The sequence below is a fragment of the Rhinolophus sinicus genome, chromosome X (genome assembly GCF_036562045.2).
Source record: "Rhinolophus sinicus isolate RSC01 chromosome X, ASM3656204v1, whole genome shotgun sequence".
Taxonomy (NCBI): domain Eukaryota; kingdom Metazoa; phylum Chordata; class Mammalia; order Chiroptera; family Rhinolophidae; genus Rhinolophus; species Rhinolophus sinicus.
The window spans coordinates 9,013,657-9,038,092 of NC_133768.1; the positions used below are offsets into that span (position 1 = coordinate 9,013,657).

General features: G+C 37.3%; 1 protein-coding gene and 1 pseudogene across 3 annotated transcripts in view; both read left to right on the plus strand.

Annotated features, from left to right (window-relative positions):
- The window catches only part of FRMPD4 (FERM and PDZ domain containing 4), a 768,746-nt gene that overhangs the window by 173,231 nt on the left and 571,079 nt on the right, over window positions 1-24,436 (plus strand). The gene's annotated exons all lie outside the window — the stretch shown is intronic.
- On the plus strand, window positions 22,863-23,253 carry LOC109455030 (small ribosomal subunit protein uS8; annotated as a pseudogene).

Below are 24,436 nucleotides of genomic sequence, written 5' to 3' on the forward strand. Positions count from 1 at the left end.
CAACACTGGGATTTCTCTCAGAAATTGATCTGAAGATGAAATACTTATGATTCAGCCAGCACCTTTCCTTCTCCCATACCAGGCGCAGTGCAGCTCACCCCTGGGTCATTGTATGTTGTTAAATCAACGTGGAGCTGGGTGGGGACATGGCACACACACCAGGCCTTCTCAGTCATGCTCAAGGCATTATCAGACTTGTTATGTCTCTGAAAAGCCCAGATCTATATGTCTCCCTGGTCATCTCCCTCAGGACCCAGGTTCTCTCCTGTGCTGATGACTTTAATCACAGCCTCCTGTGTAGTTTGTCCCAACTCAATAAAGAGTCGGGTACCGGCAATGTATTTCTTCTTCTATCAGTTCAGTCTTGGCTTTCAGTAAGTTATTCCATTCAAACTCCTTTTAAGGGCAAATTAGAGTTGAGTCAGTGCCCTTGGGCTCGTGTGCAGCTGGCTGGATCCCTCTGCTTCCCTCCTGTTGCCTCCTCCCTCCCCACCCACACTCACAGCCTTGATGCCAGTCTCTGTGCCTTGACGCCATCAGATCAAATCTCATCTTGTTTTTTATCCCCGTTTGAACTGGGATTCACAAGAAGATCGCACTCCCCAAGTCATTCTTCTCTCCTGGACTTTCATCCCCACATGTGTTATGTCACCTTATCAGGGAACGGGTCCCTGCTCACTGGACTTTTCATTTCCAACCCTTCTCCCTAGTGCTCCTCTGCTTTATTTTTCTGAATTACTACCTCTTATAACTTCTTTCATTGTTTATTGTCTGTCTCGTCCCATAGAATATAACCTTTGTGAAGGCATAGACTTTGTCTTCTTCGCCATGTCTCCCTAGTGCCAGGAAGCGTGCCTGGCACATGGTTAGAACTTGAAAGACCATTGTCAAACGACTCTCTACCAGTAATGGGCACATGGCACTTGGGAAAAGAATCTCAGGACTTTATGCTCCCTCATCCACTTTTAAGAATTCGCCTCCGTTCCTTCCTTCTTTTCAGCATCAATTCCCTTTCCATTTCTGTTCAGGGTCTCGGAGCTTAGTTTGCCTTTCCAATCCTGGTCATAACTACAATGACCGTCCTCTTCAGGCTCCTCCCTCAGCCTGTGTTTTCTTTGGTAAGCAGTCCCTGAAGAGATGCCTGCTCTTTTTCCCGTTTTGCATTCTTTGGGGAGGGCAGTAGAAGCAAGGGTAGGGCTGGAAGAGTGCTTTCTTTTGAAAGTCATGTAACTACAGTCAAGCCACAAAATTTGGCTTGCTTCTGAAGATCTTTTTTCTCCTAGTTTCTTTGTACTAACACAGACAGATCTGAACACCATTTGGCAGTATTCCCTGTCATTTTCTTTCCCCTTCCATTTCCATTTCTTTTATCTGTAATCTACATTCTAGTTAAGCTCTGAAAGATTGTCTGTTTTCAGCCCTCATTGTGAAGGTTGAATTATAGCTATCATTTGTTTATTGCCTGCAGTGCATTCATCTATGTGTGCATTTATATGTGTGTGTGTTTGCATGTATGAATGTGTATGTGTATGTATGCATAGTCACATGTATAAATTACACACATACACACTCATGCACACACAGATATACACATGCTCCATTTTACAGAAGAGAAAACTAAGGTTCAGAGAGAAAGTTATGGTTAAATAACTTCTCCAAGATCACTCAGAGGGTGAAGTCAAACTTTTCAGAAGAGGACGCTACCCTTCCTCACCTCCCATTCTCTCTTTAGTCTTACTAAACCTACTCCATTTGAAACGACTCTTAAAAGGTTGCCAAATCTTGTCAATTTTCGTTCATTTAAAAGTTTCACTGAAAAATATTTGAATCATATAGACAAAAAGAAAATAATATCAAGAATACTCATATATTATACTATATTTGCTTCAAACTTTTTAAAGGAATAATACATTACAGATAAGGTGATATCTATTGTATACTTTTACCTGATCATTACCACCTTCTCCCTCCCCAGATATAACTGCTTTTGTGGATTAAAAAAAATAATTCCTATGCTTGCTATTGCATCATTCCTATTACAAATGGATTTATAATAATATGCATTTAATTTTAGATATTTTAAAACTCTTAAATAATATCCCTCTTTGTAACAATTGCCTACTTGACACCTCTTCTTAGATATCTCAGAGTTCAAATTTAAGATATGTTTTTTAAAAAAGGAACTCTTCATTTTTCTGTCTAAACCTGTGGTAGAGAGTTTCTAATGTGGTCCCCCTGCGATCCTGTTCATGCCTCCTAGTATTCACATCTTTGTGTAATCTCTTCCCCCTGAGAGTGGGCTGGACCTAGTGACTTGCATCTATTGAACAAAGTAGAGCAATTGTGATGGGATGTCACTTTCAAAATTAGGTTACAAAAGACTACTTCTGTCTTGCTTGCATTCTCCCTGGCTCTCCTTACTGTCTCACTCTGATGAAGCCATCTGCTATGTTGTGGGCTATTCAATGGAGAGGCCTACATGACAAGGAAGTGAGAGTTGTCTCTGGCCAAGGAAGAACGGTGTCCTACCAAGTCTACATGGGTATGAACTTCGAAGTCGGTCCTGCCACAGTTGAGCCTTGCAATGGCTTCAGCCACTGCCGACACTTTGATTGCACTCTTGTGAGAGACCCTGAGGTTCTGGGGTGCCTGACCCACAGAACTATTAGATCATAAATGTTTGTTGTTTTAAGCTGCTGTCGTTGGAGTCATTTGTTACACAGTGTTAGATACCTAATTCAAGTCTTATTCATCTCCCACTGGTCCCCATATCAGTAAAGCATCCACTTGGTAACTCAGGTTAGAAACTAGAGTCATTGTTGACTCATTCTGTTTCTCACCCTCCATGGCACCGCATTTGCTAGTCCTGCAGCTTCTAGCTTCTAAATATAACATAAATATTTTCTTATTAGGATATTCAGTCGCCTATTTAACACATTTTTATCACTGAGGTCTTTTCTTAAGTATTGGGATGGAGATCAAATCTTAATATGGTCCCTGAGTCATAGAATTTGCAGTAAAATAAGGGGAAAATATTAATCTAATTAACTGAGAAATGTAAAGATTCTCTGAAGAGGTAATTGGTTCTGTGAGAATAAGATCATATTGTTGCCCAGTGTACTAATGATGTCTAAAGAAATTCATAGGTGCTTTGGAAATTCTTGATCAGAGGTGCTTCCAAAATTGTTTGTTTGAGGCAGAATTTTCCAGCATGGTGCAGAAAGTGATGGTTGAAAAAGTTAGGCATGTGTCATTATATTCCATCACCTGACTAATTATTCTCTTTCCTTCCTTAATTACCCTCCCCATATGTGAATCTCTAGGGATGGGCCCTTAAATACCAGAAACTGTGGCTGGATGTTCTTCCCCCCTTCACCATCAAAGATTTTGGACAAATTGTCAAGATTGCATTATACTTAGTGAAAAAGGCATAAATTTGTTCCTGTAATATTTGAGTAATGTACCTATTATGTCATAAATTATGTCCCTATATAACTGTGTAACAGTGTAAGATATCTCTTTAAATTATTACATCATTTTTTTCTTTGGAATAATGAAAACTCTTAAAATTGAAATGGGGACTTTTACTGGCGAATGGGTTCACTCTCCCATATAGGAAGGGGATTTGCCCTATAACCTTCATTATCAGTGATCTTCCAACCTCTGCATAATCATTTCTAGTAATTGGCAACTTGTTATTGTACAAGGCAGCTCGTTTAATTGTTATAAAGATGAAATTGTTGTAACCTCTAATATTGATTACAAATCTGCTGCTTTTTTTTTTTTTTTAAGATTTTATTGGGGAAGGAGTACAGGACTTTACTGGGGAACAGTATGTACTTCTGGGACTTTTCCAAGTCAAGTTTTCCTTTCAATCTTAGTTGTGGAGGGCGCAGCTCAGCTCCAGTTGCCGTTGTTAGTTGCAGGGGGCAGAGCCCACCATCCCTTGCAGGAGTTGAGGAATCCAACAGGCCACCTTGTGGTTGAGAGCCCGCGCTACAACCAACTGAGCCACCTGGCCACCTGGGAGCTGAGCGGCAGCTCATTGACTTCATTTTAGTTGCGGAGGGCGCAGCTCGCCTGCCCATGTGGGAATCGAACCGGCAGCCCCATTGCCCAGAACTTGTGTGCTAACCAACTGAGCCACCCGTCCGCCCCAATTCTGCTACCTTTTGATTTATGTCTGTTGGGCCTGTTTACTTCTGGCAAAACTGAGTAATTCTAACCTTGGGTCCATTGCTACTCTGCAAATTCATGTCAAAAGGCTTAAACCCTGCATGAATAAGGCTTTTTCGATGGTTTATTACTGTTAGGTGCTCAAAGTTAATTCAATTTGTTCTCCCATCTGTCCAGTGGATTCTTGATAGCAAGAGACAATCTTTAGATCTTGAATTGTGAGAAACTGTAATTTCCTCAATCATGTAGATATTTGATGCAATCATCCGATGTGAGTGAACAATCTTATGTAAGGAAAACTAGAATCAGCCTGAAACAATTCCTTCTGTTACATAAGTGTGATAGAGTGATCAGCAAAAACTCTTCATACACGTCCACCCTCATTCCTCAGTCCTTGCTTTCTGAAAACAAATTTGTTGGGGTATAAATAAGATAAGCAGTAAATAAGTAAGAAAGATAGTCCCAATGCACCAAAAAAAAAAAAAAAGTCAAACAGAAACATCTCAGCTCTCGCTTCTTGTAAATTGGACTTTGTGATGCATTTATAGATACCTAATGCAATAATTTGAACTATAATAAATTGTGCTTTCTTTCTAGTCAAAAGAAATATTAGTAAAGCTGATATCTGGGATATGTTACTTGTGCAGATAAAATTATTCCTGATAAATGTTCAATGTAATCTTAAATGCATAGGAATCATTTGCTTATAAACTATATAGTCTTTTTCTATTGTTGGTGTTTAAATATCGCCCACGTATTTGACGTTCCCGTAAGATGGGAAGTTTATATTTAATAGGTCACTGGTCTCCTTCTGTTACCAACCATTGAATTTTATATCTCAATATTAAGGATGCATTAATTTTCTATTGCTGCACAACAAATTGCCACAAACTTAGTGGCTTAAACAACTTACGTTTATGATTTAGGAATCCATGCACAGCTTAGCTAGGTTCTGTGCTTAGTGTCTCCAGGGTTTAAAGCAAGATTTTGACTGGGCTGTGTTCCTTTCTGGAGCTCAGGGTCCACTTCCAAGTTCATGTGGTTGTTGACAGAATTCACTTCCTTGCAGTTTTATGACTGATGACCCCACTTTCTTCTTGGCTGTCAGCCAAGGGCTGCTCTCAGCTCCCAGAGCCTCCAGCAGTTCCTTGCCACTTGACTTCCTCACAGTATGTCAGCTTACTTATTCAAAGCCAGCAGGAGAATCTCTCTGATCTCTAGACCCTCTTTTATTTTTTTGCTTTTATTTATTTTTCCTTTAAAAATACATTTTATTAAATTTATTGGGGTGACATTAGTTAATAAAATTATATAGGTTTCAAGTGTACCATTCTATAATGCATCATCTGTATATTGCATTGTGTGTTCTCTACCCAGAACCAAGTCTCCTTCTGTCACCATATATTTGACCCTCTTTACCCATCACCCATCCCCCTTTCTCTCTGGTAACCACCATAGTGTTGTCTGTGTCTATGAGTTTTTGTTTATCTTATTTGTTCATTTGTTTTCAGTTTTATATCCCACATACGAGTGAAGTCATATGGTTCTTGACTTTTTCTGTCTGACTTATTTCACTTAGCGTAATAATCTCAAGATCCATCTATGTTGTCACAAATGGCACTATTTCATCTTTTCTCAGGGCTGAATAGTATTCCATTGTATATATGTACCATATCTTATTCATCTATTGAAGGACACTGGCTGTTTCTATGTCTTAGCCACCATGAGTAATGCTGCAGTGAACATAGGGGTACATATATCTTTGCAAATAAATGTTTTCAAATTTTTAGGGTAGATATTCAGAAGAATGATTGCTAGGTTATATGGAAGCTCTATTCTTAATTTTGAGGAACCTCCGTACTGTTTTCCATAGTATCTGTACCGATTTACATTCCCACCTGCAGCGTAAAGGGTTCCTTTTTCTCCACAAGTTCTTCAACACTTATTTTTTGTCTTGTTGATAATAGCTGTTCTAAAAGGTATGAGGTGATATGTCTTTGTGGATTTGATTTGTATTTCCCTAATAGCTAGTGAAGTTGAGCATCTTTTCATATATCTGTTGGCTGTTTGTATGTCTTCTTGGGAGAAGTGTCTGTTCAGGTCCCCTGCCCATTTTTTAATTGGATTGTTGTTTTGTTGTTGAGTTGTATGAGTTCTTTATATATTTTGGATATTAGCTCCTTACTGGAGATATGGTGTGCAAATATATCCTCCATTCAGTTGGTTGCCTCTTTGTTTTGTTGATGGTTTCTTTTGCTGTGTAGAAGCTTTTTAGTTTCTTTTTATTTTAGATATAGTCCCATTCATTTACTTTTGCTTTTACTTCCCTTGCTTTTGAGGTCAAATACATAAAATCCTCTCTAAGACCAAGGTCCATAAGTTTGGTACCTGTGTTTTCTTCTGTGTATTTTATTGTTTCAGGTCTTATATTTAGGTCTTTGTTCCATTCTGAGTCAATTTTTGTGTATGGTGACAAATAGCAGTCTAGTTTCATTATTTTGCACGTGGCTTTCTAATTTTCCCAGCACTATTTATTGAAGAGGCTTTCTTTTCTCCATTGTATATTTTTGGCTCCTTTGTTGACAATTGTTTACCCATGTATATGTGGGTTTATTTCTGGGTTCTCAGTTCTTTTCCATTGTAGACTCTCTTTTAAAGGGTTCACCTCTTTAGGTCAGGACCACGTAAGACAGTCTCCCCTTTGAGTTTAATATAACTGATTAGGGATTTTAGTTACATCTGCAAAATTTCTTTATGCTTGACATATGATGTCACCTAATCATGGAAGTGACTCTTCCATTACATTTACAGGTGATGTCCATGTCTAAAGGGAGGTGATTGCGTAGGGCATGTACCCCAGGGCACTGGGAATCTTGGGGCCATCTTAGAATTCAGCCTACTTAGAATTCCATTTGCTCATTTCTGGTCCTAACATCTGTGGGCCTCACTTTTATCATCTGTCAAATGAGACTTGTTATAAATCAAATAGAATTGTTATAGATATTAGGACTCCACTCGTATCAGCAACTGTCTTTCTCTTTATTCTATTGTAAAAATAGAAACCAGTCTGATATATAGAATCATAAGAAATTTTCCAGATTTCATGAGGCTTATTGGCATCCTGGAAGTTAAATGTTATATTTTCTACATCATCTCAAAGAACAGGCTTTATAGAAAAGTTACTGTCTGTGCATTGTAGCATCTTTCACAGTGTACTTCCAGGTCATTGCCACTGCCACTGGCACAATACCTGCAATAAATAGAAGGGACACCCATGAACAGGATGCTGAAGTAAACCTCCAAGTGTGACCTTCTCCCCCAGGTAGATCTGTTGGTGTTTGGATTTCTTTCTAATTGTTTTGGGGTCTCTTGATTATGAGCATTAACATGGAAAGCCTCATCTTGAGCTACTCAATGCGGCCTTATTTCTTGACAATTGAAATCCCTGCAAATTCAGTATTAATTAGAAAGCCAAACAATGAAAACAGCGTATATTCTCTATGGCAAATCTGGGAATGGTAAAGAAACCACAGTCATCTCACCATTCCTTAGTTACAAAAGGCATATGGACAATTCTAAGACAAACGGGCATGAAAGTGGTTAGAGAAGGCACTATCCATTAACACTGGTAAGGAGAAAAAGAAAATGAAACCCAAAGTCAAGTCAGAGCTAGTCATTGACTTACTAGAGATAAGAAAAGACAGAATAGAGTGTTATTTGAAACAAAGCAAAACGGCGAGAAATGAAGGCTGTTTTGACAGTAGACATTTTCTTCTTAAGCTGCACGCCTAGTATTACTAGTATGCATTCAAAATCAAACTATCTCCTTATCTAAGGTACACTAACAGATGTCAAAATGCCTGCATAAATGAGTTCTGGTGAGGCGCATCGATAATGTTTGTAAAATGCCTACCATAATGCCTGGCAGATAACGAATGCATATAACAAATGCTAATCCATAGTAGTTGTAGAAGGAATAGTATGAGAAGTCTACAGTGCGATCTCCCCAGAGGGAAAAACTATACAGTAACACCACCAGTGCTCACAGTAATTTACAGGAGGTGTAGGGAGAGGAGGAGTGAATACAGAAAAGCATGTTTCAACATGCTTGGTCAGTTTTCAATAACAGGAGTGGTTGTGCTTTCTCCTAGAGGTCAGTCTAATGGTAGAAACTCTCGAGTGAAATCATGTATCATCTGTGTTTGCATGATATTGCTGTTCAGAGCAAAAAATTGTTTAGAAAAAGCTTCTGAAATTAAATCTGCAAAATATTTTTGGCAGGTTAAGAAGAAATGAGGGATAGGGCAATGGGAAGAATAAAGCCTCAGAATGCTGAAGGAGACAATATCCACAGTGGTGAATTTTCTGTGAGGCCACTGGCAAAGTGGAAAGGATCAGTGCAGACAATGAACAGGGAGGGTGAACGTTGAGGAGTCATTTGCTTTCAATCACTCTAGGTCACTGGTTCTCAACCAGGAGTGAACTTGCGCCTTGGGCAGCGTTTAGCAATGTTTGGAGACATTTTTGGTTGTCACAGCTCGGGGGAGGAAAGGCAGCGCGACTGGCATCTAGTGGGTGGAGACCAGGGATGCTGCCAGACAACGTAGAAGGCACAGGACAGACCCCACAAAAAGAATTATCCAGCCCTAAAGGTCAATACTACCATGGCATGAAACCCTCCTCTAGGTATTTCAATGGTATTATTGGATCAAGTTGAACCAGGAAATATTACATCCATGGAGTATGTTAGTTTAGCCCCCATAGAATCAGAGTTGCAGTTCCCTGTTTTGCCTTTTACCTTTGTCAGAAGCCACCACTACAAATAAACATACAAAAATTTAATATGGCATGTATGATAAAAAAAGATATTGTTCATGCTTTACGTGAGATATTTAATGTTAATTTCATTCTTGGTAAGAAAAGAATACCCTTTGCTGAGGAATTTTCATGCATTTCCTGTTCAATAAGATCCATATAATAGATTTTCTTTTCCTTTTTGCCTTAGTAGCCAGGAAATTGGGGACAAAACTTGAAGCTCAATTGTGATTTTTGCATTTGAACATAATAACTGGAATAGTTTCTATCTTTCTTTTCTTTGGTTATGATTGTCTTCTTACATTTCCATTGAATTACTATTCATATATATGAATATATATTCATACATATGATTTTCTCATAACTGGACAGAAAGACCCTCCTTTGCATTATAGAGTTTCTAATCTCTTAACACAAACTTCCTGGATTATTTATATGTAAGTTATTCTGAATTCCTCCTAAGCAGTGTACCTTCATGCAGTTTTATGCATTAAGTAGATTATTGGAATGTCAGACATAGCACTTATATCTGGCAGTTGCTGCTATGGGAATTGGAAGAGAATTATGAATGGAAAAACACAAAAGATTACCAGTCAAAGGAATTTTGAGACGTAGTAAAGGCTGGCTACCTTCAAAGGCTGGCATCTTGGTGAAGACACTGACTCTGGGTGGTGAACATACAATGTGATATACAGATGATGTATTACAGAATTGTACAACTGAAACCTATGTAACTTTACCAACCATTGTCATCCCAATCAGTTTAATTTAAAAAAAGAACAAAATAAACAAATAAAGATAACAGAAACAGACATACAGATACAGAGAACAAACTGATGGTTACTATATGGTGATGGAAGGAGAAGTGACTCTGTGTGCTGAACATACAATGTGACATATAGATGATGTGATGATGTATTACAGAATTGCACACCTGAAACCTGTGTAACTTTACTAACCAATGTCCTCCCAATACATTTAATAAAAGTTAATAAATAAATTGCAGAAATAAATTTTTTTTATTAGTGTCAGGTGTACAAAACAATGTAATAGTTAGACATTTATACCCCTCACAGAGTGATAACCCCCTCCCCCAATCTACTATCCCTCTGACATCGGATGTAGCTGTTACAGTTCCATTGACTCTATTCCCTATGCTGTACTCCACATTCCATGAATATATATGTATAAAATTATGCATATACATATATGTGTGTATATATGTATATGTATATGTGTGTATATATATATATATATATATATATATATATATATATATATATATAAAATTATAGTTGACCTAAAAAGATTTTTAAAGCCTTAAAGAAAAAATAAGGAGTTGGGTTTATTAGGGCTAAAGTTTAGCCAAGTGGATTTGAAAGAAGGGGAGTGAAGGAAGGGGATTGTGGAATAAATGTCCATAAAACCAAATTAGATGGAGAAGGAAGTGAAGACAGGATGGAGGGTGACAGCTAGGAGAAATAGTAGGATGAACAAGGAAATGGGGGATCCCTCTAAGGTCAAAGAATAGCTAATAGAAAGAACTGGAGAAAGAAGAAGTTGTGGTGGCAGGAGAGCTATCTGAGTTTAAGATTTTGGCCCTGACGATGTTTTGCATGAAGACAATATAAGAATGTGGCCCTGGGAGGAGGCGGAAGGGAAGTAAAGTCAGAGGCAGGTAATTGCAGGTAAGGAAGTCAAGGATATGAGAGGAAATGTTGTGGCATATGATGTGGCAAGTGGAAAGGTAGTCATTTTGGACTTTTATTAAAGAAGAAACACTCCATGGAACAAGGAGAGAGATTTAAAGGTAATGGCAAGGAGGACAGGAGGAAGGTGGGACAAAGCTTGGGTGTCATCCACAGAGAAGGCATTTTAAACCAAGGATCCACTTCTCAACCACACTGCTTAGGAGATGTGGAGACGATGCAGATTTCACGTAAGGTACTTTGAAGGAACACGTGGGAGAACAGAAGAAACAATCAGCTATTATTTCACCGTCCTGAGCAATCACTGTTAACGCATTTAAGAAGATTGCACTAGAGGTGATGTAATCATTGGTCTGAGAGGGGACACACAACACAGACAAGGTCATGAAGTCTTTGACCTTGGGCTGTGGTGATTGGGATGGAGATGAAGATGGACACAAGCAGAATAGCATTCAGGCGGTCACTTAATTTTCTTACCCTCTAATGCCAATTTCTGGACATTACCTGTGTTCACAGGGCCTAATAGTGTTTTCCTCTTGCTTATCCTTCATTCTGAGCTCCCATTCATCTGGCTCTTGCCTCCTGCTTCCTTCTACTGGGATTTGATGTAGCTGTTTAATTTCATCTGCTACGTAATCCTGTTTCACGTGAAGCATCAGGTGAAGTCACCAGTTTTACTAGTCCTTATTTTAGCACTTGGGAATAGAGTACCAATTACAATACAGCTGGGCCGTTTGCCTCCACCCTTTCCGGTTCTTTCACTGGGATGGGATACTCTGCCACCATCCCAGTGAATTATTCAACAATTGGATTAGATGAACTCAAAAGAGCATGTAGGCATTACTTGAAGGGGGTTACACTGTCGTTAACTGATTTGTTTCTTTGCTGAAACCATTGCGTGTGTGAGTACAAATGCATATATGTGTGCATGTGTACACACATGACTGATCAAAGCGGCCAGTGTTTGAGTGTTTCCTAGAGCCATGTGTGTAGGCAGCGCTGGCATCACTGTAAAAGTTATGCAATGGGCTGACAACCCAAGTTGGCAGCTGTTCTCCTGAAACTGTACTTCATGAAGTCGGCATGGAAGGCAGTCAGTCTCTGGAGCAGTTTGTGCCGAGTTTTTGGCATTGTTAAACTTCCGTTCTACTCAGTGTTGCTTCGTTTGTACAATCAGGATGCTCCGTTTTCAGACAATAAAAGCATTGACAATTCTTTAATAAATAGATTTTTATTTCACGTCAAATCCAAGTTGAACGATGAAATAGCAATATAATTATGTTTTGGAGGATGTTTTCCTCTCTTTGACCAACATTTGTAACTGGTTTCCAAAGCTCTTTAATGCACAGTATGTCTCATTGCTTATACAACCACACAGACTTGGTATTGTGAGCCCCAATTTACAGATGAGGAAGTTAATTTTCAGAAAGGAAAATTGAATTACCAAAGGCTGGGTTTTAGTGACAGACGCAAGATAAAAACACTGGTTGTCTTGAAATCTAGGGATGTTTCTATTAAAAGATACTAAGTTTGAACAAGGAGGTTTTTAGTGTATTTACCAGTGTGTATTGTAATAAAGTGTGTTCAACTTGAACTCACTGTACTTCAAGGTTAACACTTTATAAATGGAACTAAATCATTGGAGCTTAGGCCAGGGACTGAAAGTTTATTTATTGATCCAGTCTGGCCTCTTGGGTTTCTTGGTATTTGGTAAATGGTACATTTGTCAGTACAGTGGAAAAGCATTTTGTTTCCTCCAGAATGAAGAGCACGGCTCTTGAATTTGAAACAGAAGAAATGACTGTCCAATAGGGCTTTTGGACACAAAGCATAAACAACAAGCTTCGTGTTGGTACAGGAACAAAATAGGTAATTTCTGTAGAGCCCGTTTATCAACATCTACTTAAATCTATGCCTTAAAGATAATGGGAATATATGATAGTCTCTGAAAATCTGCATAGTCATTAAACATATTTTTCTGTTCCAAAACTATTTCTAATGAGGTTACTAGTGGTAAAGTGTGTTTCTTTTCAAGGATATTCTTTACAATGGCATAGTATTTTAATATTAAAATATATGGAATGGAACTAAATTATGAACTATAGAAGTATTTCTACCTGGATTACTTATTAATTGCAAAGGGTGAAACATCCCTTTACCATAGAGCAATCTGATGAACAAACAATCCAAGGTAACAGCCATGATCCTAGAACAAATGAGTATCACAGGCACCCTGATATGATGTAGCATGAGGGACACACTGTCACATCTATGGGGTACCTGCCTAAGATGCTTAACCACTGTCTAATCATGAGAGAAACATCAGGCAAGCCCAGACAGAGAGACATTCTACACCAAAATGGGCCTAGATCCTTCAAAATGGAAATAGCGTGGAAGACAAGGCAGAACAGTTCCGGATTAAAGGAGTCTGGAGCAATGTGACAGCTAGATGAAATGAGTCACATCTGGATCACAAAACCAAAATTGCTCCAAAGTATATTATTAGGAAAATTTACAAAATAAAAAGTTGAGCAAGAAAAAAAATTATATCTTTACAAATAATTGAGAACGTTTTGACACATCTTTAGAAATAATATGAATTGATTTGAATGTTATTTTGAAAACAGTCTCAAGCTAAGAAATGAACAGCTTGCACAGACGCCTTTGAGTTTGCTTCATTATTTCCAAATGCAATAAAAATAAGAAATTCTTCTCATATCAAGGGAACAAACTTATTACAGAACCCTGTTTCAGCTAAGGCATTATCTAGCTTACACAGCCCAATTGCACTTGCATAGAATTTTAAGATTTAGGTAGAGTTTCTTTATTTTGATTTGTTTACCTGTTTTAATTTTTTTTCAGTAATTTGAAAAACATTTTATTTTTATATACGAAGATTCTAAAACGGCCATGCAGGCACCATTGGCACAGGAGTGTGGGGAAGTAGATTAATTTATAGACTCCTCAATTTTCATATTTCACCATTTATTATTCCACCTCCACACCTGGCAGAGTATCTGAGTTTGGCTAAGCTTCTTTGTTGGAAACCATTTGTGTGTTTGTTATGTACATTTCCTAAGCAGCTATGAGATTATGGCCCTTTGTTGGGTATGGGGACTATACAGATAAATTACACCGTGTTTATCTCCTCACACAGGCAATGCATTGACTTATGGAACTTCTAGGTAATTCTCCAATGTTCTCAGCTGGATTACAGGTAAATATTTAGAGTTTTTAGTGTGAGAGAACGAGGAGGCCTGCTTCTAAAGCTGTGTTTTCCCATGAGGAATATTTTTGTCAATAGTTTTTTACCCTTTTGTTCTTATTTATTTTAGATGCATTTTGACAAATGTATATAGTCATGTAACCACCATTGCAATCAAGATATAAAACATTTCCGTCACGCCAAAAAGTTCCCTCACGTTCCTTTACACCTATCTCCTTTTCCCCTCACTCTGGTCCCTGATCTGATTTCTGTCCTTAATTATTTTGCATTTTCCAGTGTGTGATATAAATGGAATCATGCAATGTGTGACCTTTTGCGGGGATCCATGTTTTTGTATGTATCAGTAGTTCCTTTTTATTGCTGAATAATAGCTCATTGGTATGGGTATACAATAATTTGTTTATCCATTCACCAATTGATGGTGTGTTTGCATTTCCAATTTTTGACTGATGATGAATAAATGTATTATAAACATTCATATGCCAATCTTTTTTAACATATGATTTCGTCTCAGGTAATTATCTAGGAGTGGGATTTCTGGGATGTATATTAAATGTATGTTTAAGTTTTTAATTCATGTTCAATTGTTTGCCAAGGTGGCTGAACCACCTTGCATTCCCACTAACAATGTATGAGATTTCCAGTTCCATGTCCAGCCCAGCACTTGATATTTTCAGCCTTTTTTCATTTCAGTCATTCAGGGAGATTTGGTATAACATTGTGATCTTAATTTTCCATACAAATATCCTTTGTTAGCGCCTTTATTTGAGTTGTAATTGTTTCTTATGTATTCTAGATACAAACCCTTTAACAGATAATGGGTTTTGGAAGTATTTTCTCCCAGGTCTGTGGAAGGCCGCTTCATTTTCTTAACAGTGTCATTTGTGGAGCAGAAATTTGATGAAGTCTAACTTACCAATTTTTGTTTTAGTGTGTGCTTTTTATGTCTCTATCTAATAAATCACTGCCTACCTTCACAAAGGCATTCTCTTATGTTTTCTAGAAGATTTAATTTCAGCTCTTATATTTAGGTCTATCATCGAAATGTCTTCTTAGGAATTTGTCTGTTTCAACTAATTTGCATAATATGTTGGTGTAAATTTGTTCATCATATTTTCTTATAATCCATTTAACTTCCCTAGAGTTGGTAGTGATATCCAATCTTTCATTTTTGAGTGTGGCAATTTGTTTCTTCTTGTTTTGGTCAGGCTGACCAAATTTACCAATTTTGGTGATTTAGTTTCTTTGTTTCTCTGTTTTCTACTTGATTCATTTCCCCTTTGATCTTTATGATTTCTTTCCTGCTTGCTTTGGAGCTAATTTCTCCTTTTTCCTAATTTCTTAATGTAGAAACAGATTATTGGTTTAAGACATTTCTTTTTTTCTAATATAGGCCTTTGGAACTATAAATTATCCCTAAGTACGACGTTACCTACATCTAAAAATTTTTCACACATGTAATTTTGTCTCAATTCAGTTCAATTACTTTCAAGTCCCTTTGTGATTTCGTCTTTACTTATAGAGTATTTAGAAAATACTGTTTAATTTCCAAATATTTGGTGATTTCCTAAATTCTTTTCTGTTGTTATTTTCTAACTTAATTCCATTGTGGTTGGAGAACATACTTTAACTCATTCCATATTTTTTCAATTTATTGGGACCTGTTTTGTGGAATAGAATATGGTCTATTCTGAGGAATATTGAATGTGTACTTGAAGAAAAATGTGTATTACGCTCTTTTGAGTGGAGTGCTCTATAAATGTTAATTAGGTGTGTGGTCGCAGCTCTCTGTTCATTTTTGTCTCCCTAATTTTAATTTTTATCCTGGATATATAGATGCCACCGCTTTGTCTGCATAACTTAACACTCAGACAATGACTGGGCAGAGGTTGTGCTCAAACACTTCAAGCCATTGGGCTGTCACACTCTGCCATTGAATTTGTTGTGTGAGTTGGGAGCACATTCAGAGTTCAAGTGATTTTAAAATCGGCCTCGGCTTTCACTTTCCGCTGGGCTCTTTTAGCTCTCCTTGCCCATACATGTAATTTTCCCAGTCAGAGATGTGGAGAGATTTCCTTGCAGTTCTAAGGTGATCTCATTTCCAGGACCATTTCCTTGTGTAATTTCTGCCTGGCTTCTCATTGGCCCTGAAGGCTGAGGCCAGCGGGGCTCGGGTTTTCTCCTTTTGTTTCCTACTGAGTTACTGCTTTTTCTGACAACGTTGCTGGGAAATGGATTTTCAGCTTTGCTCCAAACCAAGTCAACTCTCTCTGGCAGTGAAGTGGCTGGTTTTCATTGGCTAGCACCATACCTGGACAACCATCATTCCTGTCTACTAAACCCGGCGGTGGGGTTGGGGGCAGACCCTGCAGGCAGGTCGCAAACTCCCACAGTTCTTGCCTGAAGTTAGGGGAGCTTTTCATGACTCAGTGCTTCTCCCTTTGCCTTTTGCCTTTGGTCAATGTTTGCAGCTCTGAAAGGTTGTTAGTGATCATTTTTTCCACCTTTAGATGTGTTTGTTGGGGAGAGGATCTGTCAGAATCTTCACTGTCATAAATGGAAGTTCTGCCCCTTACAAGGATTTTGAAAGAAAAATGTATGCCTTTTTTGTGGTGAAAGAAATGATATATGGCTAAGTTAGTGAGCTAATGATGAAAGCCTGTAATTTAAATAAGAAGATAATTGAGATTGATAAAGATGTAAATTTGAAAGTAAATCCAATATCAAGTTTAAGAAAAAGAAAAGTTAAAAGCTTCGGAAAGAATTGTCTTTGGTAATCTGTTGTGTGGCTGGCTATAAAAGAGAAAGGCATTTAATATATTGTAATGATGCAGAAAAAGAATTTAATTATGTTAAAAAAAATGGGAGTTGAAAGAGACCTCAGTTATTCTCTAATCCAGTAGTCTCCGAACACTGAGCTATGGATTATTAGGGTCTTTGGGACCTGTGAAATTTTTTTCCCAGTCTGTAGCACAATTTAAAAAAATAGTTACAATTTAACATGCTTTTCTTTTTTTTTTTTTCTTTTTTTTTTAAATTTATTGGGGTGACAATTGTTAGTAAAATTACATAGATTTCGGGTGTACAATTCTGTATTACATCATCTATAAATCCCATTGTGTGTTCACCACCCAGAGTCAGTTCTCCTTCCATCACCATATATTGATCACCCTTACCTTCATCTCCGACCCCCACCCACCACCCCCTTTACCCTCTGGTAACCACTAAACTATTGTCTGTGTCTATGAGTTTCTGTTTCTCATTTGTTTGTCTTGTTCTTTTGTTGTTTTTGGTTTATATACCACATATCAGTGAAATCACATGGTTCTCTGCTTTTTCTGTCTGACTTATTTCGCTCAGCATTATACTCTCAAGATCCATCCATGTTGTCACAAATGTTCCTATATCATCTTTTCTTACCACCGAATAGTATTCCATTGTGTATCTATACCACAACTTCTTTATCCATTCATCTATCGAAGGACATTTTGATTGTTTCCATGTATTGGCCACCGTAAACAAAGCTGCAATGAACATTGGAGCACACGTGTCTTTATGGATAAATGTTTTCAGATAATTCAGATATTTTGGGTAGATACAGAGGAGAGGGATTGCTGGGTCATATGGTAATTCTATTCATAATTTTTTGTGGAACCTCCACACTGCCTTCCATAACGGCTGCACCAGTCTGCATTCCCACCAACAGTGTATGAGGGTTCCTTTCTCTCCACAGCCTCTCCAACACTTGTTACTATTTGTTTTGTTGATGATAGCCATTCTGACTGGGGTGAGGTGATATCTCATTGTGGTTTTTATTTGCTTTTCTCTGATGATTAGTAATGTTGAGCATTTTTTCATATGTCTATTTGCTATTTGTATGTCCTGTTTGGAGAAATGTCTCTTCAGGTCCTCTGCCCATTTTTTCAATTGGGTTGTTTGTTTTTTTGTTGTTGAGTTGTATAAGTTCCTTGTATATTTTGGATATTAGCCCCTTATCGGAGGCACTGTTTGCAAAAATCTTCTCCCATTCAGTTGGTTGCCTCTTTATTTTGTTGATGGTTTCTTTTGCTGTGCAGAAGCTTAACATGCTTTTCATAAAGCTAAATTTAATTAATTTAAAGGACTACGTTTCAACCAACATAACATTGTTTTCCTACATTTTGGTATTAAAATGCTCTTCTGTGAAACGGTAGTAATAGATAAATATGCATACCATGTTCTTATTAAGCAAAATTAAAAATTTTTCACTGCATTTTATTCTCTAGTGTGTTAAAAATTTCCTGCAGGTCCTGAGAAATCAAATGTTTTGCTCAGTTTCACTGTGTTTTTTTTTTTTTTAAGAGGATATGAGAATATGGTTTGTCTTCATAAGAAAGGCTTTTTATTTAACTGACAGGAAAAATGAATTACTGCTTTTCCTTCTCTGTAATTTAGCTGTTTGAGTTAACTTTTATCAGTTTTCTGAATGATCAAATATTATTTGAGCTTGGGAAAAGATTTACCCATAGTTCTTAAATCTTTCTTTTTCAAATCAATTTAACAATGATTAGATGACTTGATAACTGGCCATCCAGAATCATACTCATGTATTTCTAGGTGTTGGCTTCATTGGTCTAGTTAGGAGAGATAGGAAGGTGAATAACAAATGCTCAAATGAGAGAGAAAAGCAAAAGTTTGCAGTGCACTGATAAGTGCTAGAGGGAGTATGAGCAAAGGGTGCACTGAGTTCAGATGATAGACACAGTAACATTAGACAGTTCAGGGGAGGGGTCTATGAGGAGGGGACCAATTTGAGCTGGATTTTGAATGATGAGTAGAGTTTTTCTATGCCGCGTTCGTAGTGTCAGACATGGATGAGTCATTTAAACATTTCAGCTTTCAATGATACAAATCCTAGTTCTAAAATTCTGTTCTCAGATCAATGCAGACACAACCATTTTACTAGATCAGTAAATTGGAGGCTGTGGTCCCATGTACCATGAGCTCTCTAACTTGGCCCGAAGTGATACAAGAAGAGACTTCTCTTGGCCAGTTTGTGTGCTGGGAAAATTGCTATGGAAACAAAAGTATCCTTTCTAAATTAGTGATTATTAATGCTGCATAGTTTAATAAAAATAGCAAACACAGACATCAGTTTCTATGTATTAGAAAACTCTCTAAATCAGGGGTTGGCAAACCTTTGCCTGTGGGCCAGATCTGGCCTGCTGCCTGTTTTCAGACAGCCTGAGAGCTAAGCATGATTTCTATATTTTTAAATATTGAAAAAGAAATAAGAATATTTACTGATACTTATAAATGATGTAAAATCTAGATTTCAATGTCCATAATAAACTTTTATTGGAGGACAAACATACTCATTCATTTAGGAGTATGAGTACATGCTGTTTTCGTGCTAAAACAGTAGAACTGAGTAGCTGCAATGGAGACCGTATGGGCTGCAAAACCTAAAGATTTAATACCTGGTCCTTTGTAGAAAAATTGTGCCAGCCATATTCTAAACTCATAATAAGGAATCCTTTTGAGGCCTAGGTTGAAGATATTTCTCTCCAAATATGTTTTGTGTTTACTCGCAGGATTACTACCATTCGGTAACCTCCTTTGATTATTTTTCTTTGTTTGGGTTCTAGGGACATTATAAATAGGGAACCATTTTTACTTATTTGTCCTTTCCCAGCTTAAAGGGTCCTGTATTAATGTTGATGATCACATCAACGTTAAACGTCTGAACCCCAAATTCATGTGAGGGCTGGTGTGTGAGTTCCGATTCCAGAGGGAGACTTCTGTTTTTCACTGTGGGAGCCCATGTTGAGATTGGCACGTTAGCCAGTGTGGGAATTTTTTTTCTAGACTATTCTTTTGCTCAGGTCTGTAGTCCTTCAAGGGTCCTTGGCAAGAAGGAAATTACACTCAGAATTGAGATTTAAGAAGGATAATTGAGGAAATATCACTAAACAAGTGGGTAAATCCAAATATTACGACTAAATGAGATAATGTTAATGTCTAAAATTTAGGGGCAAAAAAGCAAGGGAAAAATAAATGAATAGGCTACAGCGACATGTAATATGGATGAGGGTATTTTCAGAGTTAAATTGCAGTAAGGTTCCTGTATTCTTGGGAAGAGATAGACATATTGATTAAATTGAGGCAAAATATACTTTGATTCAAATTGCTATTAGGAATAAAGAGGATCATGGCATAATGAAAAAAGATACATGTCAACCTCAAGATATATACTTTACTTTATCTGAACTTTTATGATAAAGTAAGTACATAACCTTAAATATATATAAAGCAGCTATTTACAGAATTACTAGGAATAACCAACAAATCCATAGTGGTAGGTTTTAACACACGATATTTTTGTAATATTTTATTCAGGTGGGTGATAGGTACACAAGTATTTTTTATAATAAATGTCATACTCTTTAGGGTAGATGAGTAACAAAGGAAACCTTACTACAGAAGTAAGGTTTGGGCATGTGTGATGGCACGAGTGATGGATGCTAATTTAGAAAGAAAACTGTTGTACAAAACCTCATGTGGTGGTGGTGGTGATGAAATGTTATAGATACCACCAGCATCCAAAGTACCAACCAACCAACCATCCATGAACTCAGTAAACGCCCAATCTTGTACCAATTACTAGAGCTGTTAAAGTGATGAAAAAGAAATAAGGCCCATTCCCTTTCCTCCAAAATCAGGAAAAAAGGAATATAGGAAAGTAAACAGTTATAGTACCATGTTAGCAGAGAGATATTCTAAATGCTCCAGAACATGGGAGAAAGAAGTAATAACTTGGTCAGTGGAGGCAATTTTCAGCTGTGTTGAATGTAGAGAATATAGAACAACTTTTTTCATTAAATTGAGCCAACAATTTTGTTAATTAATCATTTAGACATATTTTATGGTATGCTTCAAAGATAGTTTTAATTTTTGAACCATATAAAATATGTCGAGTTAACATAGCAGTAAGGTCCAATTGCTTTGTACCATTTAGATGACTTGTGCTAAATAAGGATACCAAAATTTTTCCAGACTCCATATTCTTGAGGTAATTTCTTGCAGTTGGTGGTAGAGTCAAACGAATCCTTTGTAAATCACTGTCAGATTTATAGAGAAGGGAAGCTTATGAAAGTGTTTCTCGTGGTCATTAAATGTCCTTTGTCTTTTGCCTAGAGCTTGGTATATTGATGGTCTAACCAATACATCGAAGAAATGTATAGGGTTCTAACTTTAATCTTACCTAGAGAGAGAATTAGAAGGGAGTGGGGAGGAGAGGACATCTGAGTACTCACATAATGTCTTTACACTATTTCCACAAATAAATTGCCTGGTGATTGTTTGGATGGGTAAAGGAATATATACTTTGACTCCCATAGCAAAATGGGTATAGTAGAAAAGCGCTGAATTGAAAACCAATGAGCATGAACTCTGTTGTCTTGTTAGTTGTGTCACTCTGTGACATGGATAATCAGTCAACCATTCCAAAGCAGTCTTTGAATATCCAGGTGTCTTTACCCCACAGCTTTTCAATAACCACATGACAGTGTCTCTCTCCCCCCATCTCCCCCTATTCCAATATTTTGGGTTCTTTACAAATCTCTCACTTAAGGGTGTTCTCTCAATTACTTGATTTTAAACAACCACCAACAAAAAGGCACCTATAATAAATGAATAATTCTCTAATATTAATATTAATAAATCTCTACTATGGCAGTATTTGGGACCAAGAACCAAATATTAAGGCAGGCAGACAAGCGTTTAAGGGAAACAAAAAGGTAAGACGGTAGTCAATATAAAGGTGTTCTGAACTTGGACCATATCTTTTCTGTCTAAATCTATGACATATTGCAAGATTCAGGATTCTTATAAAACACTGCTAAGAATTAAACTGACGTTACAAATGCAGGTGGGAAACAGTTTCATGTGGGAGCAAAGCTCAGTCAAAGCCTACACATCACAAATGAAAAAAGCAAGAAGAAAACCTTTAGGTGAACAATATAACTGTGGCCACTTCTTAATTGTAACTATCTTTAAACTGTTGATGACACTTAGATAACAGATGAATTGCCACTGAATTCCAATTATGGACTCTGGGGTGAGGGGCCTGACTGTTTGCATTTGCAGACACATAGACAGTGGTTTAAAGGACAAGCATGTGGGAAGATGACAGACAGATATCTCCCACAGGCCAGTATCCTCCCTCTGCTCCCCAGACCTGTCCTCAGTATTATGTTTGATTTGTCCTGGTTCCTCACAACTTTGATAGTTTCTTAAAATTCCAATTGACACATGCACCCCTCCTTCGTTCTCATTATACTGTTCTTCTCATCTTATTCCCACCTCCATATAATTTACTGTTTTATTATGTTTATTGTTTGTGTTTGCCTCTTCTCCCTAGAATGAGGGTATCTATTTTCATTTGGTCACCGTCTTCATTTTGGTTACCATCTGGTCAGGAAATATTTGTTAAATTGAGCTTAATTAACTCTGATCAGATGAAAATGGCAAGATTTTCATTGGCACAGATCTCACTTCCAAGAAGCAAATGGAAAAATGAGTACATATCAGAAAAAATGTTAACCTAGTAAAACATGTTTGATACTGAAAAAAGTTATAAAGCTGTAATGTGACAAGTCATAATTTATTAATGTATAGATGTTTCCAGTCTCTCTGCCTGAGCTTACCCAAAGAAGAAAGGAGTTTGCCACCCTTATCAAAGAGTTTCTTATGGGTTTTTGGATTGAACCAGAAAATAGTAGAGGAAGATGAGGCCTAAGGGCTTGAGGCAGGAGAGCAGGGAGAGATGTGGTTAAAATAAGCTACATCTATCTCAACCCGGTTGCCTTTTTTTCATAAAGGCCACAGACTTTTTCCGCCATCTTTCTGTGCTGCCATCTTTCCATTGTGCCATCTTTCCATGGTGCCATCTTTCCATGGTGTGCATGAATGTCCCTGCTGATGCTCTCAAGAGCATCAACAATGCTGACGAGAGGCAAACAGCACATTCTTATTAGACTGTTCCCCAAAGTCATCATCCGGTTTCTGACTGTGATGATGAAGCATGGCTACATCGGTGAATTTGGAATCACTGATGATCCCAGAGCTGGGAAAATTGTTGTGAACCTCACGAGCAGGTTAAACAAGTGTGGAGTGATCAGCCTCAGATTTGATATTCAACTCAAAGGTCTATAAAAATGGCAGAATAAGCTGCTCCTGTCCCTTCAGTTTGGTTTCATTGTACTGACAACCTCAACTGGCATCATGGACCACGAAGAAGCAAGACGAAAACACAAAGGAGGGATAATTCTGTGTCTCTTTTTCTAGGGATATAATACAATGTGCAAATAAAGTACCTCAATGGACCATTTTTTAAAAGGCTACAGAGCTGGAAGAAGGATAGTGAATTAAGAGAGGGTGGGAGGGGAGTATGATTCATGCTTCTGGGTGGTTAGGACTTGAATCTGTATGATGTTTAGAAGATGTATAATTAAACATTTTATAAATTAGATGAGAAATGCAATATTTTAATCTATTTGTTTGGACCTTGTGGGTTCAGGATTCATAGGGGGTATAGTGAATAAAAGAGAAATTCCCCAATTCTTTTTAATGGCTATATAACATTCTATGATAGGAATATACCAACATTTATTTAGCAATCTCCATCTTGATGAGTATATGGGGTGTTTCTATGTTTTATTATAACAAATAATGTAATGATCATTATATATTTTAGCAATTATGTAATTATGTCTATTCAAATGCTTCCTACTAATTATGGTATAAAATAGTAAAAAACTTATTTGAGTGTAAATTATGTTTTTTGGCCACTGTGAAAATTTAATTTCTAGTAGTTATTTTTCGAAAAAATATTTTGATACTATAAAATTCTTTGAAGCAAAGAATACAAACACTATACAGTAATTGAATGGTAAATTAGTGTGTACATAATGAAGACAGGCATTTATTTTAATTATCCAAAATTTGGCAGATGTCCCTTCTGCTTTCATTTGACAATTAGTTACGTTACTGTTGATGGTGTTTTTGAACAGAGTTTAATTTAGTCTCATCAGCATCACTGAAAACAATCAAAATCAGAATTACTCTTTTTAGTTAGTTTTCTTGTGTCATTTCTTATCAGTCATAAATGGAATATATTTAAATGTTTAGAACATGAATTTCGATTTGGGTATACTGTCCTGTGTTATGCATTTTAAGAGGTGGTAGAACACAGAAATCTGCCCCCTTCTCACCAAGCATTATTGGGGCCTGAGATATTCAAAGAGAATGAATATCTAGACATAATAATTATGGTTTACTTTTTCAAGGGCTCAAATAGTTTCACCATTTTAGTGGAAGTCATCCTAAATCAGCGTTAGTCACTGCCTACAGTATTAGTTCCCTATTGAGTACACCAACAATGGCTTGAAACAGCACACATTTAGTTTCTCAGTTTCTGTGGGTCAGGAGTCCAGGCCAGGATTTGCTGAGTCCTCTACTCTGGCCCTCC